General features: G+C 39.2%; 2 pseudogenes; one reads left to right on the forward strand and one right to left on the reverse strand.

The window, feature by feature from the left end:
* Positions 1 to 5,587: 5,587 nt before the first annotated feature.
* LOC108589752 (putative ribosome biogenesis protein RLP24 pseudogene) lies at positions 5,588 to 6,066 on the reverse strand (annotated as a pseudogene).
* A 2,006-nt stretch (positions 6,067 to 8,072) lies between these two features.
* LOC100394724 (ATP-dependent RNA helicase DDX3Y pseudogene) lies at positions 8,073 to 9,516 on the forward strand (annotated as a pseudogene).
* Positions 9,517 to 21,149: the final 11,633 nt, after the last annotated feature.

The following is a 21,149-nucleotide window of genomic DNA, read 5'->3' on the forward strand; positions in this document are numbered from 1 at the left end:
AAATAGATTCAAAATAATCTGCCAACATCATCTAATCATAGTTGAGAAGGTACAGTTAAAGATTTTGCACTTTTACTGAATGGAACATATTTTAAATACCTTTACTGAGATATAATTGACATACCATAAACTTCACATGTTTAAGTTGTCAATTTGAGAAGTTTTGAAGTTTGAATGCGTCTGTGGAAACATCACCAAAATAAAGGTAATAAAGACATCAATCATCACCAAGAGTTTCCTCATGTTTCTCTACAGTCTATACCCCGCACCTCTATTTCTAGCTGGCTCTGATCCCAGCCTTAGATAATCACTTACAGGCTCTTCGTCTGTATAAATTGGTTGGCATTTTCTAGAATTTTATATAAAATGGAATTAAGTAGCGTGTCCTCATTTATCTGGCATCTTTTCCTCACCATAATTATTTTGATGATGTTGTTTCTTGTAACAAAAGCGTATTCATTTTATATTTGGGTAGTATTTAATTGTACAGATGTACTACATTTTCCTCCCTCATCTATTGCTGTTTCTAGTTTGTGGCTACTAAAAAGAAGCTGGTATGAGTATTTAAATATACATGCTCATTTACATAATGAATATGTGCTTTCATTACACTTGCATGAACACCCAGAGTAAAGACTGGATCATATGATAGGTATTTGTATAACTGTAAAAAAAACTGCCAAATTGTTCATCAAAGTGGTTGTAGCAATTTACATTTCACCAACAATGTATGAGAGTTCCTGTTTCTTCACATCCTCAGGAACACTTGGTGTGGTCAGGATTTTTAGTTTGAGATATTCGAATAAATATAGAAATGTATATCTTTGTGTTGTAATTTCCATTTTTGTAATGACTAATGATGCTGAACATTTTATGGGCTCATTTGCCATTCATATATCTTCTTATGTAAAGCATCTGTTCATTTTTCCCCCATTTAAAAATTGGCTTGCTTGTTCTCTTGTTATTGAGTTTTGAGAGTTCCTTATGTATACTAGATACGAGCCATTTGTTAGGTATGTGATTTTCTAATATTTCCTCCAGTTCTGTGGGTTACCTCTTCTTTCATTTATTGATGTGTTTTGAAGGACAGAAGTTTTTAGTTTTAATGAATTCCAATTTTTTATCACTTTTCTTTTATCAAGTTTTTTGAGTTTCATCTAAGAAATTGCTACCTACTGTATGGTCACAAAGATTTTTCTACATTTTCTTCTAAAAGTTGTTTAATTTTGCATTCTCATTTACATCTGTGACCCAATTAATTTTTGGATAGGATGTGCTGCATGGGTACAGATAGCCAGTTCTTCCAGCACTGCTTATTGAAGAGATTATCCTTTTTCACTGAATTACCTTTGCACCTTTTTTGAAATACAATTGAACATATATGTACAGTCTATTGCTGATGTCTATTCTATTCATTTTTGCCTATATTTTTGCCCATATTGGTACCATTGCTATACTATCTTTATTAGTGTAGCATGCTACTGTAAATTGTCCAAATTTGTTCTTTTTAAAGGTCATTTTGGCTATTTTGCATCCTTTATAATTTCATATGAAACTTAGAATTAGCTTCAAAATAGTCTATTGTAGTATTAATCTGTGTTTATGGATCAATTCAGGGATTAACAAACTTGAGTCTTCCACATGAATATTACATATCGATCCATTAATTTAGATCATCCTCAAAATCTCTCAGTCCAATTTTCAGTGTATAGATTTTGCCACCTTTTGTGAGATTTATCCCTAAGTATTTCATGTTTTTAATGTTATTATCATGTTGATATTTTTATTTAAATATCAAATTGATTGTTATTAGCATATAGAAAGGCAAGTGACTTTTGTAGATATGGTAATCTTCATAGACTAAAGAGACAGTTTCACTTACTCCTTTCCAAGTTTTTTTTCTGACCCTTTTATTAACATTTTTTCTTGTATCATTGCACTGGTTAGATCATCCAGTGGACAACGTATTTGTCCACTTTTTTCTTATTTTAGGAGGAAAGTACTCAGTCTTCATTACCACTGTAGGTTTTTCATAGATGCCATTTCTTTATCAAGTTGAGGAAGATTGCTTCTGTTTCTAGTTTGCTAAGAGTTTTACTAGGAATAAAAATGCTAGATTTGTCAAATGATGTTTCTGCATCTATTGAAATGTCTTAAAACTATCTGTTAATATTGTGAATTTCATTGATTTGTGTTTCTAAGGTTAAACTACCTTTGCATTCTTTGATCATGATGCATTATCCTTTTCCCCAGGTGATGCTGGCCTCATACAATGAGTTGGGAAATATTCCATTTCTTTAATTTTCTGGAAAAAAACTGTGTAGGTGGCATTATTTCTTCCTTATATGATTAGTAGAATCCACAAGTAAATCTATTTGGGCCTTTAATTTTCTTTTTGGAAAGTTTTAAAGTATACACATAATGTACTGAAGAGTGTTTTAATCACCTCCTATTTACCCCATTAGTGAGGGAGGGATTCCTGCCTAGGTTTATGGAAACAGCTGGCATATGACATATGACACCGGACAGATGAGACTGATAGCAATTTATTAGTAACATATACTCACAATCTGAGAGAGGGGGATATCATGCACCATACAGTGACACATGAAGTGTTGCACTCAGAAATAAAGTGGAAAACCAGTGCCTGTGAAAGGCAGAGTTTGTCGTATTGTTAAAGTGCCCCAGGTTCACATGGGAGGATGTGATTGGGTTGTTTCAGTAACTCTAAAGCCTGACAGAGAAATAAGACCTGCTACTCAGAGATAAGCAGGAGCTGCATCTGGTCTGCTCCATAAGGAGGATTGTTTGGCTAGGGAACCTTATCCATGGGATCAGAGAGAGAAGGGAACTTGTGGATTCACCATTCACGATCCTCCCAATTTCACCAGACGTCAAGGTAACACATAATATCAGACCTTAATTTTAGGCCTGACACCACAAATGGATGCAGAGCTAGTCAGATTATCTATTTCTTCTTGACAAGCTGTTGTCTCTCAATGAATTTCTCTACTTTATTCAGGTTATTAAATGTGTTAAAGTATAGTTTTTTTTAAATAATGTTTCTCTATTTTTTAATATCTGTAAAATCTATAGTGATGTCACACTTCTCATTCCTGATCTTGATAATTTTTGTCTTCTCTCTTACTTTTCTGATCAATCTGGCTAAAGATTAATCAATATTTTGATCTCAAAAACCTGGCTTTTGGTTACATTGATTTTCTCTACTGCTTTTCTGTTATTTCACTGATTTCTTTATCTGATTTTTGCCACTTTTTTCTACTTCTAATGCTGTTTTATTTGATCTTTTTTTTTTTTTTAATAAAGTCTTACTCTGTCGCCCAGGCTGGAGTGCAGTGGTGCACTCTTGGCTCATTGCAACCTCCGTCTCCTGGGTTCAAGTGATTCTCCTGCCTCAGCCTTCCAAGTAGTTGGTATTACAGGTGTGTGCCACCACACCCAGCTAATTTTTGTTTTTTTGGTGTCAACAGAGTTTCACCATGTTGGCCAGGCTAATCTTGATGTCCTGACCTTAAGTGATCTGCCTACCTCAGTCTCCCAAAGTGCTGGGATTACTGGTGTGAGCCACCGCACTGAGCCTTTATTTGATCTTTTTATGGCTTCTTAAGATGGAACTTGATGTTATTAGTTTGAGACTTTGTTTAAATAACATCAAGTGCTGTAAAATCTTATCTAAGTACTGCTTTAGCTGCATCCCACAAATGTAAACATGTTACAGATAAATTGTTATTCACTTCAAGATAATGTATGATTACCCTTTTAACTGATTCTTGTGACTCATGGGTTATTTAGAAGTATGCTGTTTAGTTTTCAGGTATTTGTAGACTTTCACAGCATCTTTTTGTTATTGATTTCTGATTTAATTCCATTTCTGTCAGAGAATATACTTTCTGCTCTTTCAAAACTTTAATATATTGAGACTTGTTTATGACTGAACACACGACCTATTATTTTAACATTCCTTGTATGCTTGAGAATAATGAGTATTCTGCTGTCGTTTGGTACAGTATTGTAAAAATATCAATAGGTTACTCTGGTCGATGCTGTTGATCAAGGCTTCTACATCCTTCTGAATTTGTACTTGTTCTATCAGTTTTTTTGAGAGAAAGTGTTGAAATCTCTATTATTATTGTGGACTTGTCTATTTTAATGGTATAATAGATTTGTCAGTTCTTTATGTACTTTGAGTTCTGTTATTAAGTACATATTTAGAATTACTATATCTCCTTGAAAAACTGAGCTTTTTTTTTTTACTTTTTGAATGGTTTTATTTTATGTGCAAATAATGAACAGATGTTGTACCCATAAATTCTACTTTCCAAAAACAGGAGCTTTTTAAAAGAAAACCACGTAACTTTTAAAAGGCACTGGGATTTCTCTGCTTCTAGATCATTGCTAGGCTAGAAAAATAAAGTTTGTTCTCCCAGGATTCATTGGAACTTGAAATTCTAGAGTGTAGTGTCACTCCAGGCAATGATTATTCCCTTCTCATCCCCAACATCCATCTACTTATCAGAAGGGTTAAATCAGGTCAAAACAGTCCAGCATAATTAGTTTTCATCAAACAATGTCATTATGCTGTTCTAAGATGTAAATAAACCAAAACAGGAAATATTAAAATGAAAATAATATTTAACTGCTGAGACCAGCTCGGTCGCGGAGACCACAACCCAGGCAGTGCTGAAGGAATTAAGAAACAGACACAGAGATAGAGAGCAAAAAGGTATGGTATGGGACAGACAGGTGGGGCCTCAGCATTCCCAGCTAAGAGCCTTGAACAGAGTCTGATCCACACATTTATTGACCGCAAGCAAATGATAATCATCTTTTTAACCAAAAGCATTCTTCCATAGGGAACAAAGCATTCTTTACCGGCAAGAGACAGGCTCTGGGGCTATCTACTGCAGCTGGAACAAGTCGTTAAGGCACTTGCCGCTTGTGCTATTGTTTATGGCAGAAGCCCCCCAAGCGGTCTTCCGCCCAAGGGAGGATTAGGTCTTTCTTTCCTGGCTCCAGTAAACCAACAACCTCTAGCAATGTGCGTCACTGCCGTCACGAGGATGTCACTGTGCTATTGATAGTCTGTTTATGGCCAGTTTCTTTAAGGCCTGTTTATGCCAGGCTTAAGGACTGCTCTCAAATGCTCCCAACATTTGACACTGTCATACAAATTATTCTGAAACATTAATAAAGAGAATATTTTACTGCAAAGAATATTTTATTTTATACATCACTAACCATGAATTTTTGCCATTAGTTATTACACGAATGCTGCCTAGTGCAATTATCCAAATGGCATGACCATTTTACATCCACAATTCATCTCTATAGTTGTAAGCAGAATTTTCATAACTTACATAAGTACATCTATCAGTGAAGATTTAACACCGAGATGCAATCTAACATCTGTAGTATCTGATGTTTTGTAGATGACAATGTAGAAAAGCTACATTTTAATCACTTTTCATTTAAGTGACCTATGTAAAAAATAAACTAATAATTTAGGAGTTCCAAGTCTCCAAAGGGCATTTTCAAATGTACATAAAAGAAATGGTTATGGAGATTTTTAAGAAGCATCTTCGATGTCCACTTCCTCTTGTAACTGCTGTGCCATTTTCTCTTCCAACTGCTTCCCTTTGCTGCGGGCTCAGATAAGATGGATGTTTTGCTTGACTTCTTTGATATCTTGAACTTTCTGTAGCTTTTTATTTTGCTTCAATCTGTTTATTATAAATTTAGCTCGGCATTTCTCTTTGATGTCTTCAACTCTCTTCATTGGCATCAGTAGTTTTATTCCATGGCTCTCAGTGGTATTTGATAGGTTCATTTTTACATTTTTCAAATTCAAATGAATTATCCACTGTAAGCTCTTTAGCAACTGCTTTCTGAAATGCTTCGGTCTACCTAACTTTGCAAGGATTGCACTTCTTTTTAAAGTTTTTTATGACATTTAGATTTACAAAATCTGAAGACTTTCCAGTTGTTGCGGAAGAAAATCATGTCGTGGCCAGGGTAGATGGGCTTAAAAATTGAGCTCTTTATCATGATGAAATGACTTTTCTTATCCCAGATAATATTCTTTGCTCTGACATCTTTGTTTGAAATTAATATAGTCGCTCCAGCATTATTTTGGTGACTGATTGCATGATACACAATTTCCATTCTATTACTTTTCACCTTTTATATCATTTGTAAATTAAGCGGATTTCTGTAGGCATCATATTATCAAGATTTCCTTTTTATCAATCTTATAACAATTCCAGTCTTTTAATCGGGATATCGACATCATTTAATATGCAATACTATTGATACATTTGGTTTAAATTATCCATCTTGCTATTGGTTTTCTGTTGTTTGTGTCTATTCTTTGTATTCTTTCCTTTCTTATTTTTTAAATATTTGTGTGTACAAAACGGTTGTCGGTATATATGGTACACATGAGATATTTTGATATGAGCATGCAATGCATAATCATCACATCATGGAAAATGGGGTGTCTGTCCCCTTGAGCATTTACCCTCTGTGTTACAAACAATCCATTTATACTCTTTCAACTATTTTTAAATGTACAATTAAAAGATTATTGACTACAGTCACCCTCTTGTGCTATCAAATACTAGGTATTATTCCTTCTTCCTAACTACTTTTTTTGTACTCATTGACAATCGCCACCTCCCCACACTCCCTTACTACCATTCACAGTCTCTGGTAGCCATTCTTCTACTCTCTATCTCCATGAGGTCCATTGTTTTGATTTTCAAATCCCACAAATAAGGGAGGACATATGGTGTTTGTCTTTCTGTGCCTGATTTATTTCACTTAATAAAATGACCTCTAATTCCAACCATTTTCAGAATCTCATTCTCTTTTATGGCTGAATAGTACTTCATTGTGTAAATGTACCACATTTTCTTTATTCATTCGTCTGCTAATGGACACTTAAGTTTGCTTCCAAATCTGGGCTATTGTGAACAGTGCTTTAACAAACATAGGTGTGCAGATATCACTTTGATATACTGATTTCTTATCTTTTGGGTATATGCCCACCAGTGGGATTGTTGGTTCATATGGTCCTAATTTTAGTTTTTTGAGGAACCTCCAAACTGTTCTCCATAATGGTTGTACTAATGTATATTCCCATCAACAGTGTACAAGGGTTCCCTTTGGTCTACATCCTTGCCAGCATCCATTATTTCCTACGTTTTGAATAAAAGCCATTTTAACTGGGGTGAGATGATATCTCATTGTCGTTTCTCTGATGATCAGTGATGTTGAGCACCTTTTCATATGTCTGTTTGCCATTTGTATGTCTTCTTTTGAGAAATGCCTGTTCAGATCATTTGTCCATTTTTAAATTAGATTATTAGATTTTTTTCCTACAGATCTGTTTGAGCTCAATATATATTCTGGTTATTAATCCATTGTCAGGTAGTTAGTTTGCAAATATCATCTCCCATTTTGTTTTGTGGGTTGTCTCTTCACTTTGTTGATTGTTTTCATTTCTGTGCAGAAGCTTTCCAAGGATTCCCAGGGTGAGAAGAAGGGGTGAATTGCTGGAATGTAGGTGACTTTTAGGGCAGTGAAACTGTTATTTTATATGATAGTGTAAAGGTGAACAAATAGCCTACTTTTGTCAAAAGACATAGAAGGTCCAACACAAAGAGTCAATTCTAATGTAAACTATAGACTTTAGTTGACAATAATGTATCAATATTGACTCATCAAGTATACCATATTAATGCAAGTTTTTTAAAATAGGGGAAATTGGTGAGAGTAGGGATATATAGGAATTCTGTGTACTTTTTCTCATTTTTCTCTGTACACCTAAAACTTCTCCAAAAGATTAAATCTGGCTTTGGCAGATTTGAACGGAGTAGTCACAGTGGTTGGTGTGACAAGTCAGATGAAGATGATTGGTCAAACCACTTCCACCAAGTGAATGCTTGGAGCAGGAACAGTTTACTGAAGGAAATGCAGGGATTAGCTTTGAGAAATATGATGATATACCAGTAGAAGCAACTGGCAGTAACTATCCTCCACACATTGAGAATTTCAGCGATATTGACATGGGAGAAATTATCATGGGTAACATTGAGCTTACTCACTATACTTGTCCTACTCCAGTGCAAAAACATACTATTCCTATTACTAACAGAAAAAGAGACTTAATGGCTTGTGCCCAAACAGGTTCTGGGAAAACTGCAGCATTTCTTTTACCCATACTGAGTCAGATATATACAGATGGTCCAGGAGAAGCTTTGAAGGCTGTGAAGAAAAATGGAAGGTATGGGTGCCGCAAAGAATACCCAATCTCCTTAGTTTTTGACCCAACAAGAGAATTGGCTGTACAGATCTATGAGGAAGCCAGACAATTTTCATACCAATCTAGAGTTCGTCCTTGTGTAGTTTATGGTGGTGCTGATATTGGTCAGCAGATTCAGGACTTAGAACGTGGATGCCACTTGTTAGTAGCCACTCCAGGACATCTAGTGGATATGATGGAAAGAGGAAAGATTGGATTAGACTTCTGCAAATACTTAGTGTTGGATGAAGCTGATAGAATGATGGATGTGAGATTTGAACCTTAGATACTTTGTATAATTGAACAAGATACTATGCCACTAAAGGGCATTCATCACACCATAATGTTTAGCTCTACTTTTCCTTAGGAAATACAGTGCTTGCTCATGACTTTTTGGATGAATATATCTTTTTTGGCTGTAGGCAGAATAGGCTCTACCTCTGAGAACATCACACTCACACAGAAAGTAGTTTGGGTGGAAGATTTAGATAAATGGTCATTTCTGCTTGATCTCTTACATGCAACAGGGAGGGATTCACTGACTTCAGTGTTTGTGGAGACCAAAAAGGGAGTGGATTCTGTGGAGGATTTCTTATACCATGAAGGATATGTTTGTACTAGTATTCATGGAGACTGGTCACAGAGAGATCGAGAGGAGGCTTGTCACCAGTTTCACTCAAGGAAAAGCCCAATTGTTGTGGCTACAGCTTTGGCAGCATGAGGACTAGACATTTCAAATGTGAGACATGCTATCAATTTTGATTTGCCAAGTGATTGAAGAATATGTGCATCATATTGGCAGTACCAGATGTGTAGGAAACCTGGGCCTTGCCACCTCATTCTTTAATGAAAAAAACATGAATATTACAAAGGATTTGTTGGTTCTTCTTATAGAAGCTAAACAAGAAGTGCCTTCTTGGTTGGAAAATATGGCTTATGAACACCACTACAAGGGTGGCAATCGTGGACAATCTCAAAGATTCAGCGGAGGATTTGGTGTTAGAGACTATTGACAGAGTAGTGGTTCCAGCAGTTCTGGCTTTAGGAGTAGTCGTGCAAGCAGCAGCCGCAGTGGTGGAGGTGGTTACAGCAACAGCAGAGGATTTGGTGGAGGTGGCTACGGAGGCTTCTACAGTTGTGATGGTTATGGAGGAAATTATAACTCCCAGGGGGTTGACTGCTGGGTCAATTGAATCTGCTTTGCAGCAAAGTCATCCTTACAAACAAGCTAATATGGAAACCACATGTAACTTAGCCAGACTATATTGTGTATCGTCAAGAACTTGCAGGACATTACCAGCTGTGGTTCTCCTGAAATTCAAGGGAGCTCAAAGTCACAAGAAGAAAAATGAAAGGAAATCAACAGCAGCCCTATTCAGAAATCGGTTTGAAGACTTAATTGCTGTAGTTTGGATTTAACCCTTCCCTCATGCTTTAGTCACACCCCAAACTGCATTCATAATTTTGTGACTAAGTATCATTTGTTTGTTAATGTACTGTGACTTTAACTTTAGACAACTTAATTGCTTTGCTGTCCTGTTGGCTCAGTAATGCTCACAATACCAATTGTTTCGACAAAATAAATTAACTAAACTTGGCCTAAAATCAAACCTTGGCGCACAGGTGTGATACAGCTTTAACAGGAATTATCAATTCAGCCATAAATGTAAAAAGGAAAAAAAACTTCAGGCAGTAGCCTGCATTAGGACTGTTTGATTCTTGCAGACTTGTGGGTTGGGGGAACATCTTAAAGCATTAAAGCATTGTTTTTTATACAGCCAACCTGTACTAAGTTCAGTTCTGACTTGCTCACTCTATCCTGGATAGGCACTTAGAAATTTGTCCTCTTTAAATAAGCCATTCCAGTCATAACGAGGTGGAATGTATCAACATACCCACTAATAGTTTTGAAAGAGCTCTTTAAAGTTAATTCCAGTCAATAGTGCAATTTTTCATTTAATGTTAGGCAGTTTATTCTAAGATAGGCAAATGTGGGCATACTATCACAGGAAAGGTTTAAAGTTTTGATGAAATGTTTGGGGAAGATTTCATTTAATTAGTTTTTTCATGCCTGCTATAAAAATGTGAAATGTTAGAATGGCTGACCATGGCAATGACCAGGCCTCACCATAGGCCTGGTTGGATTATGGTCTTCAATGCATGCTGGTGTTGATTTTTGGTTAAGAAGGGGTTTAAACAGGAAGGATTAGGCATCAGGCTTTAATTTAAATGTAGATTCATATTGCTTTGTTAAAGCTGCATTGAAACGTTAAAATGGCTTACACTTGTAGACTTTGTAAATCTAAGACTAACAGAAATCCTTGAAATCACACAGGCTGCAAATATGTACTAAACTGCACAAGGTGTGTGTTCTGTATGTGCAGTTTTAGTGTACTTTAGTTGCACAGGTTTCCATTGTATTTCTAGTCTCTTATGCTAAATTTAGCCAAAGATGATTGTCCACCACTAAAAATGCCTCTCCCGCTTGGAATTTTATACTGATTTTGTGGCCAGAATGCAATGATTTTTAAAAACAAATATTTTCAGTGGCATAAAAAGTTGGCAAAAATTTCTTAAAGTGCAATAGATTTTCAAGTGCATTGTGCCTTGTTCTAAAACTTGTAAGTAGGTGCAGTTGACAGTATTGAGGTCATTTGTTAAGGTGCTAGTTCAATTAGTACAGGTTTAGACTCTTGTACATTTTGCCCATAACTTTTTACAAGGTACTTATTTTATTGCACATTCAGAGAATATATATATATATATGTCTTGTGTGCGTGTCCTCAACCTTCCAATATTATTTTGTCTCTTGGAGATTGTTGAATGCAGCCAATCAAGAAGTAGGTTCTAAAATTTTATTTGGGACCATGAAATGATAGTTGAGAAGAAAACTATTTGGACACAACAGATTTTGGATACTTTCTGCTACTAGTTTTGTAATATTTATTGAAGATTTTGACAAATATTTATTTTTGTAAGCCTAAAAATGATTCTTTGAGAACTTAAAGAAACTTGACAAAAAGACAGTACAAAAAACACTGGCACTTGAATGTTTAATGTCACCATATGTGAAATAATATATTTCGGGGTAGTGTGAGCTTTTAACGGTAAGTCCTATTAAACTTGAGTCAAATTAAATAGACCTGGCATTGGCAATGTAGCTATAATTTTCTGACAAAATTTAAGACAAAATTGTCAACTTGAAATTAAAACATATCAAGGTTTTGATATACTTGTCTTAAGATATTAATGAAACACTTCTGAACACTGATATGAAGTGTCCACATCCACAAAGGTTGTCTGAGTTTTGTTATATGTTTTGTTTTGTGTGATTTTCAGTGATTGTCTGGCATATTTACAGTCCTCAAACATGTAGTTATTTTTGTGTATTGCCGTAATCAGTGACTTAGATTCGGTTTTATCAGCCAACAATATCTTCAATAAATAAAGAATGGATCTCACTTCAAGCCCTAAAAAAAATTTTTTTTAATGAATGGAATTGCTGAATATAACCATTGAACCTCTAGTCACTGTAGGTTTAGTAATTGCTTATTGTATTAGTTTTAGATGCTGGCACTTCGTGTGCTCTGTTTATTCTGATTTTACTAAAATAATAAGTTCAAAACCTTAAAAAAATAATAAATCTATTACTTTTAAAAATTACATTGTCATGGACTGGAAATATAAATCAATAATTTCCAAGGTATTTGACATGAAGCAATGAAAGAATAATCTGAAGAGATGGGAAACAAATTCAGTGACATGTATTTTAAAATTCTGTTAAACATTCTTGACTTCTCCTCAAGCTTCTTGAACATATGGAATAGTGATAATAACCATTTAATATCCTTGTCTAGTAATTCTACCATTTGTGTCATTCTTAATTTGTTTCCATTGAATGAATCTTCTCTGCATTAAGGGTTGTATTTTCCTGCTTGCTTGCACGCTTGATTATTTTTCATTACATGCCAGATATTGTTCATTCTAATTAGTTGAATAATAACTATTTTTGTATTTATGTCGTTTTCCTTTTTGTTCTCAGATGTGGTTAAGAAATTTAGAAACTATTAATATTTTGTCATTTCAGGTTTTATTTTTATGCTGTGTTAGGTATGATCAGAGAGATGTTCACTCTGGGAATAATTGTCTTCCATTCTCAAAGCAAAGCCTTTTGAGTACTTTGCTTTATGCTCTGTGATGCTCTGTGATGTGTGAGCTTTTCCACTGTAGCTAATGGGAGTCACATTTCCCACCTTGTGTGAGCTTAATTCTATTTAGTCCTTTCAGATGGCTTTTCCCCTAACCTCTAGTAGTCTCGTAGGCACACCTCTGTACCACTTACTTAAATACTCACAGGGAAATCTCTACAAAGCTTCAAAGTTCTCCCTCTGTGTAGCTCTCTCTTCTCTAGCACTCTACCTTGAAAACTAGAGCCACCTTGACTCCTCTACAATGTACTCTGTATAGGGAAATCAGCAAGCTCTGCTTGCGTTACCCTTTCCTACAGTAAACTGAGGCAGTCATGTTACTCAATTTATTTTTGTTTTTCATCTCTTCAGATTACTCTTTCATTGCTTTATGTTCAATATCTTGGAAATTACTCTTTCATGTATGCAGCCTAGATTATTTCATTGCTTCAGGGGGAAGGGTAAATCTGGTAGCCTTTTCTCCAATCTCATGAAACATAATTTTTAATATCCCATATTTAGCAAGATCTTATTCAGGCTAAGAAAAAGAAAATGAGAAAGAGAATCTTCATCAAAGTGTTTCTAGAAAAGATTTTCAAATACCCAAGGAGTTATACTCAGGTAAGACAGTCATTCTTTTTCTATTGGACACTGTTGTACTTGCATGTGATCCTGAAACACTTTTTGTAGAGATTCCAGTCCTAACTGGGATATCTCTCTGATGCTGAGAGCAAGCTCTTGGGGCCTTCTACAGGTAGGAATCTGATGAGGGTTTATCTCAGAGACCATGATGTCATAACTTGGCTTTCCCCAGCAGGTACCTTCAACTCCCCTGGGCTGTTGACAGTTCCTTCAATGTCCACTCATGGTTGTGAAGGTCCATGCTGGTTACATCTCTTACAGCCTGACCCATGAGAAGAGATTTAGTTCACTTCAGGTCTATTATTATAAGGGACAGACAGGAATGACATCAACCCCTGCAACCTCATACCTCATGCTTGTTCTCCATGCTTTCTACATTTGGAAGAGCGTGAAGACTGCGATAGTGTCTCAAAGTTAAGTCTCAGAGACTGTGAAGGAATCTCTAAAAGCGTGCCATTCAGAGAAAAACCTTGAATTTCTTATCACAATGTGGGAGGGAAAAGGTATTGGGGTAACTCATTGACAGATTTACTGCTGAGTCCCAAGCAGAACCGATAAGGTCTAGAGTTTTTTTTGGTCCAAATATCTGGGTATAATTACATAAGTTACATTAGTAATGATAGGTAACATTTGTTGACAATTTGACACATCAGGGCATGGAGCTCTGTATTCTTCCAGCTCGTTGCTAAAGAAATTAAAAGATATATGCTTCTATAACCATTTTACAGATAAGAAAACTGAGTTCCCGAGTGGTTGGTTGACTTATTTGACAATGGGTTCCCCATCTGTGTGCTCCTGCAGGGTCCTGTACTTTGCCTCCCTGTGCTCCTGTCACATAGTGCTGAATAGAAAAGGCTGTCTCTGTTTCTCACACAATGCACTGGGAGATGGTAGGATCTAGGGAAAGCAGGAACTTAATAAAGAATTAAAAAGCCTATATTCTTCTCTCCTCCTACCTTTTTATACCTATGTGACCTTATCCACCGAATTGCTTTTTACTAAGCTTTAATGGCAAGGAAATGTGGGGGACAGTTCCTGAGATAGTGGTTCTCACACTACTGCCTACACCTCAAGCTGTGCACAGTTGAGACAAAAGCTGCCTTTGAATTTTTGCTCCAACAGCAACAGAAAAAGGTAAAAAGAGCTCACATGCAGTCAATTCTTATTGTAGGCTAGGCTGTATTTTTTTTTTAATGCATTGCGTCATTTAAGCCTCACAGAAACAATGAGCGCAGGGTTTTAAACATGTTACAAGTTCAGATAACAATAAGTGAAAGATTTAAGGCACAAATCAAAGTAAATAAATGTCAGTTCAAAGCCCCTTTCTTCAAAATAAGTGTTTCCCAAACTGATCTGTGAGGATCACGGTAACTTTGTAAATTTAAACCTGGGGTAAAATATAAAGATTATTTTTTAAAAGCATGTTTAAAAAATAGGCTTTTATCATGCTGTAGTGGTTTCAGTTATCCTGAGGCTCTCTAGATAGCTATGCCTACAGACATAAAATGTAATTTGCTTTAAAAATTATTTTTTAAAATAGCTGACTTCTTCCCAGATCTTGGGGGAAAAAAAGCCATATAAGTATAGATTCAAGGAAATAAGTGAACCCCAAATTGGATAATCCAAAGTAATCCATGCCTAAGCACATGATATTTTAACTTCTGAAATCTCAAGACAAACAATAAATCAAGAAACCAAGCACACGAATATGAGACATTACTTATAGGGGAACATAAATTCTAGTGACCGCAGATTTCCCATTTCTGGCACGAAGGAAAGAAGGAAGTGGCACGATATTTGTTCGCGTTCTTTTTTTTTTTTTCAGACGGGGTCTTGCTCTTTCCCCCAGTTTAGAGTTCAATGGCTTGATCTCAGCTCACTGCAACCACAACCTTCCAGGTTCAAGCAATTCTCCTGTCTCCGCATCCTGAGTAGCTGAAATTACAGGCACACGCCACCACGCTGAACTAATTTTTGTATTTTTAGTAGAGACGGAGATTCACAATGTTGGCCAGGCTGTTCTCAAACTCCTGACATCAGGTGATCCGCCCTCCTCGGCCTCCCAAAGTGCTGGGATTACAGGCGAGAGCCTCCGCTCCCAGCCTCTAGCAATGTCGTTTTAAAAGATAGTACAAAAGCTAAAAATATTGTGAAAAAATAAAAAGATAGTACATAATAAGATTTGGATGTATGTGCCCACTCAAATCCCATGTTCAATTGTAATCCACAGTGTGAAGGTGGGGCCTGGTGGGAGGTGACTGGATCATGGGGGCGGAGGTCTCATAAATGGTGTAGCACCATCCCCGTGGTGCTATTCTCCTGGTAGTGAGTTATCAGTAGACCCGGTCCTTTTAAGTGTGTAGCGCCTCCCCGTCTCGGTCTTCCTCCTGCTCCAGCCATGTAAAAGGTGCCTGCTTCCTCTTGGCCTTCAGTCATGATTGTAAGTTTTCTGAGGCGTCCCCAGAAGCAGAAGCTCCCATGCTTCTCATACAGCCTGTAAAACCGTGAGCCAATTAAACCTCTTTCTTTTATAAATTACCCAGTCTCAGGTATTTTTTTGTTGTTTTTTGAGACAGAGTCTTTAGGTGTCGGCGTCTTTCCAGCAGATGGGGAAGAAGGGCTAGGAGGATCTCACAGGAGGTTTTTATGAATCAGGTTTGGAAGAAGTCTCACTTGGGCCCGCCATTCATTGCCCAGGCCTCAGTCCGCCAGTCACAGTTACCTGCCAGGAGACTGGGAAGCCCCAGGAAGAAAAGGAAACAGGTTTGGAGAACAGCTAGTCAGTGTCTGTATCTATATGCCTGAACAGTTCGCAGAAAGAAAAATACAAAAAGCTCCCAAATGTATAGAAAACTTCCCAGCCACACTCCCAACCGGAGAAACGGGTATCTTAATCACAATAAGATACCGTCCATTATCTGTCCTATGGAGGAATATGCAGATGTTTGAAACAGACTGATTCGGTGAGGATCTGGGAAGAGTCACATTCCTGCATTGTTAGTATGGGCATAACTTGACGCAATACCCAGAGAAGGCATTGACGTAATACCTAGAGAAGGACAGATATAGCAATATCTGTCCACATCGTGAGTGCCTTTTGCCCCTCTCTCCTAGAAATCTTGTTGCTATGAATTTGCTCTTGGGTGTACTTGCACACGTATGGAATGATATTACATGTAAGTTTACTCAATGCGGTGTGGTCTGTAATGGTCTAAGCCTGGGTACACCCCCGGTCAACAGGGCACTGGCTAAACAAAGAAAAGGATATATTCATATCAAAGCATACCATGAAGGCATGGAAAAAAGAGCAGAAGGCTTTTACCTCTGTGCAGCTACACTGCATGGGTGCAAATCCTGGTTCTTCCTTTGTTTAGCTGTATTACCTATGGCAAGTTATGTCAATCGCATGTGCTCTACACTCCTCATGCACGAAATGAGGAAAGCACCTAGCGCCCTGTGTTGGGGTGAGGATGAACTTAATTGGTTAGAAGCATTTAGGGCAATGGCATGGAAAGCATGCTGTAGCTTTTGCCTGCGTTAAGCACAGAAAGTACTCCAAGATATATTCTGAGATGAAAAAAACATGCCAGGTCCACACACCGTTTGCTACTCGCCTTAATGTAGAAAGAGGAGTTTGGATAATGTATATGCCTGAATGCCAGTGATGTTTCTCTAGAAGGGTATCTAAAAGTCTGCTGGAAAAGAGGAGTGGCCTTTGGGAAAGAGATCTGGATGGTTCAGCAACGGGGGTGAGAAGAATCTGTTAGCCGCACATAGTTTTGAAACCTTGGAATTTTACACCAAATGTGTATGAATCACCTATTCCATTTCTTAGACTTTGCTAAACACACACACACAGAGAGAGAGAGAGAGAGAGAGAGAGAGAGAGAGAGAGAGAGAGAGACAGAGGGAGACAGAGAGAGAGAGAGAGAGAGAGAGAGAGACAGAGAGAAAGGAGAGGAAAGAACAGTCTTTGGACTATGCAAACCTGAATGTGTGACCCTTCCCTGCCAAGCAGTTCAAACGCCTTAACGAGGCGCCTCATACGAAAGGAGCATGTGGGGTCCGCTGTTGAAAAGCAGCAAAAGCTGACTTTCCTTTCTTACTCAATCTCTGTTTTGACGTCTCGGGATTTTTCCAGTTGCAATTTAATGTGGTGCTCCCTCAGTTTAGGGGACACGTATAGGGTGAGTGAAGGTCCTCACAGGTGTCCAGAGCCCTGCTCTGTAGCTTGGCATTCTCACCCTGCCCCTCCCTGCACCCACACCCAGGCCCAGGCGAAGTGCAGCAGCAGTCGCTGGGATGGCAGAGGGAAAGGGAGTCTGAGAGGGTGGGTGGGTGAGGGGGCAGCAGAAAACGCATCCCAGTGAGGCCGGGAGGTGGTGAGAGCAGGACCCCATGACAGCCGAGGCTCCGTGACCCCAGCACACACTGCATTGTTTCATCAGACCTCACCTAACAAGCACAAATTCACGGAAAGAAATACTTCAGGGTTTCAAGACAGCTACACTAAACGTCAAGCCCAGGGGCCCATTCTGAGCAGGGAGCCCTGTGGGAGTACTCTGTTTGCAGGTCCACGAAGCCGGCCCTGTTACCACATCCTACTTGTGTGCAATGACCTAATTTCTCTGTGGCCTCAGTTTCCTCATCAGTGATGTGGATATTGAAAAAAAACCTCATGGGTTTTTGTAAGACTTAAATAAGATACTACAAGCTAAGTACTTCGGAAAGCACGTGGCGTGGTGTAAGCCTTGACATGTTAAGTAAAATTATTGTAAGCCAAAAGTGAAATTCTAAGGCTGCCAACCATCAGAATGGACTTCCTCTCCAGCCAAGACACTCTTAAAATTTAACCTGAAGGCCGTGACGGGAAGTGGGGTTCCGACATGCCTCATTGTACCTCTCTGGCATTCACGTCGACACAGACCTAATGTCTGATAAGAAACATGGACAGTCTATTCTCTCTGAAGCCTGCTACCTGAAGCAAGGTTTCCCCTGCACAGTACGAACTCTGGTGAACACAATTCTTACGTTAACCCAGACATTTTCTTTCTCTTGCCTTCACATCTTCAGATAAACTCAACCCAACCGATTGTCAACCAGGACACTTTTAATCTACCCGTAACCTGTAACACACCCCCACCTCCGCTTCCGGACCGCATCAATGCGTGTGGTTGTCCCACCTTTCTGGACCGAACCAAAGTATTTCTTGAATGTATTTGATTGAAGTCTCACGTCTGCCTAAAATATATAAAACTAAGCCGCACCCTGACACCCTCCTGAGGGCTGTATTACAGGCCACAGTCACTCATATTTGGCTCAGAAAAAAAATCTCTTCAAATATTTTACTGAGTCTGACTCTCTTCATTGACACTGTTATATGATTAATGAGATTTCGGTTGGTATTACTCGATCAATTAACAAGTAGTAAATGCTACATACGAAATAGAAACTATGAAACATCTTATGAAATAAAGCTACATGGTACATCAGGGAGATCTGTCTCCCGTGGGAAATGCTCAGCGAGGCTTTCCCTAAGGGTCAGGCCTGGAAGCTTCCGGGAAGAGCTGGTATCTGCCTTGCCGGTATTGTCCGGTTTGCACCACACCCACAGCCTGTCTTCAAACTAAGAAACACTGTTGGCGTGCCTTTTTCATGCTTCCATAGGACAGCAGGGCTCATAGGTCCAGCCATCCTTCCCGTCCCCAGCCCGGAACACCATTCTTTTGCCTCCGCCTGCCCTGCTTCCTCATGGGTGTGGGTAGCTCTTCTTTCCATTCACCACAGTGTCATCCTCCCTGTCCATGCTCTTCTCACTGGAGATATGCCAGGGTTTGTCCCCTTCCCCACAACTCCACTAACATGGCTTCGTGATCTTCCAGGCCCCGCATAGCCTGGCCCAGCCTACCTCTCCAGGTTCTCGTGCCAATTGTGTCCAGATCTCTCTGCTTTTGAGTCATTCGGGGAAGAATCAGCCTCAGACATCCAGACACTTGCCTCACACTTATAACTAGGCCTCTGTGCTGCTAAGAATCTGGACTTTCACCCACAGCTGGGCCCTGGTTTTCTGCATAAGTAACAGAATGGCCCAACCAAAATGCCAATCCTGTAATCGCTTCTTTATCGCATAATAGTTCTGAAACGCTGCAGGCTTCCTTATGCGATGCATTCTATTCTCTTTCATCGCAATGAATAATAAGCCCAATTTATTTAACTGCCTGCGCATGCCTGGTCCTCTTTGACTGGAAGGCATTGACAATACTCATGCTGGCCTTCTGTGAGTTATCAAACATGTCGATTTCCTTACTGCACTATAGCCTTTGCGCATACGGTTCCTTCTGCCTAGAAAACTGTTCTCCTCATCCTGTGGCGCTACATGAAACTTCTCCGATTCATTAACTAATTAAATAATTCATTCAACAGTAAGCGTCTACTATTTGCCGAGTGCCAAGTGCTGTGTCGGTTACAGGGAATTCAGTGGGGAGCAAAACCAGACATGGTGCTATCTTTCTTCTTGCTTACAGGTCTGCAGATAAGATCACATTAACCAAACATCACATTAATGAGTATACGATCTGTAATGACAGCACCCCAGTGATAAGAAGTACATTTCTATGTGGGGTCATAATAATAGGACCCTGACCCAGACTTTGATGTGGGGCCCAACTGAGCGGCAGCAGAGCTGAAGTCTGAAGGATGATTGGCACATCCTTAAAAAGCCGTGGTCACAGTGGCTCACAAGGGTAATCCTAGCAGTTTGGAGGCTGAGGCTGCCAGATCACTTGTGGTCAAGAGCTCCAGACCAGCCTGGCCAACATGGTGAAACCCTGTCGTTACTAAAACATACAAAAAATATATTTAAGATATTTAACAGGGCCTGGTGTTGGGGGGGCACCTGTAGTCCCAGCTACTCTGGAGGCTGAGGTGAGAGAATGCCTTGGACCCAGGAGGCAGGGGTTGCGGTGAGCCAAGCTCGGCCACAACACTCCAACCTGGGTGACCCAGATCCCGTCTCAAAAAAAAAAAAAAAAAAAAAAAAAAAAGCAGTGGTGGCCATTCGGTCCTGACTGAGGGCACAGCATGTAAAAAGGCCTTGTGATCAGCATGACTGTAAGAAGTCCAAGGAACGGAAGAGACTTTATGTGACTGGAGTGAAAACCACAAATGGGGGAGGGATGTGAGATGGGGAGGCAAAGACGGAAAGTGGCTGAGTGCCACTCAGGCTGACGACTGGGTCCGTGTAATCAGATGGCCTGCATTTGGCCCCAAGCTCCCTCCATGAGTAGCTCGGTAACAGGGGACAAGTAATTGAATTTTGTGGGGCCTTACCTGTATCCCATGGGATGATGGGAAAGCTACCTTACGGGGTACTTGTGAGAATTCAGTGACATTGTGCCTGTAAAGCGCACAGGACCATCAACTCTGATGACCAGTGGCAGTCAGTCATTGAGTGAATGTGAGCAGTTATTACTGTGAGTATGGTGGATGGGCAAGGATAGCAGGGATGGAGCAAGAGCGGCCTCACGGGTGCAAAACTGCAGCACCCACCCATTCCCTGATGCCCACACTCCACTGGCACGACTCTGGCCGAGAACATTCCCTTAAATTTTGCATCCCAAGTGCCTCTCTTGTTGCACCCTAGTCCTGAACCTCAGGGAGAGGTCAGAACACTTGGGCCATGCTAAAGATTTTGGTTTTTACCCGAAGACCACGGAAGAGCCCTTACGGTTGTAACCAGGTGGAGTGAGCGGGGTGTGTGTGCGGGTGCATGTGACACTCTGTTCTTGTAAATATCATTTGGGCACATTTGGATTGGAGAGAGGCCGGAGCGAATGCGGGTAATGGCCAGTTAGGAAACGCTTCACATGTCAAAGTATCCCATGATGAGAACTTGGACAAAATGGCGGTAGTGGAGATGGAAAAACAGGGAGAACGTAGATGGATATGTAGGAGAGAAATCTCTGTTGGCGAGAATACCACAAGACAGGTAAGGGAGA

The sequence above is a fragment of the Callithrix jacchus genome, chromosome X (assembly GCF_049354715.1).
Source record: "Callithrix jacchus isolate 240 chromosome X, calJac240_pri, whole genome shotgun sequence".
NCBI lineage: Eukaryota > Metazoa > Chordata > Mammalia > Primates > Cebidae > Callithrix > Callithrix jacchus.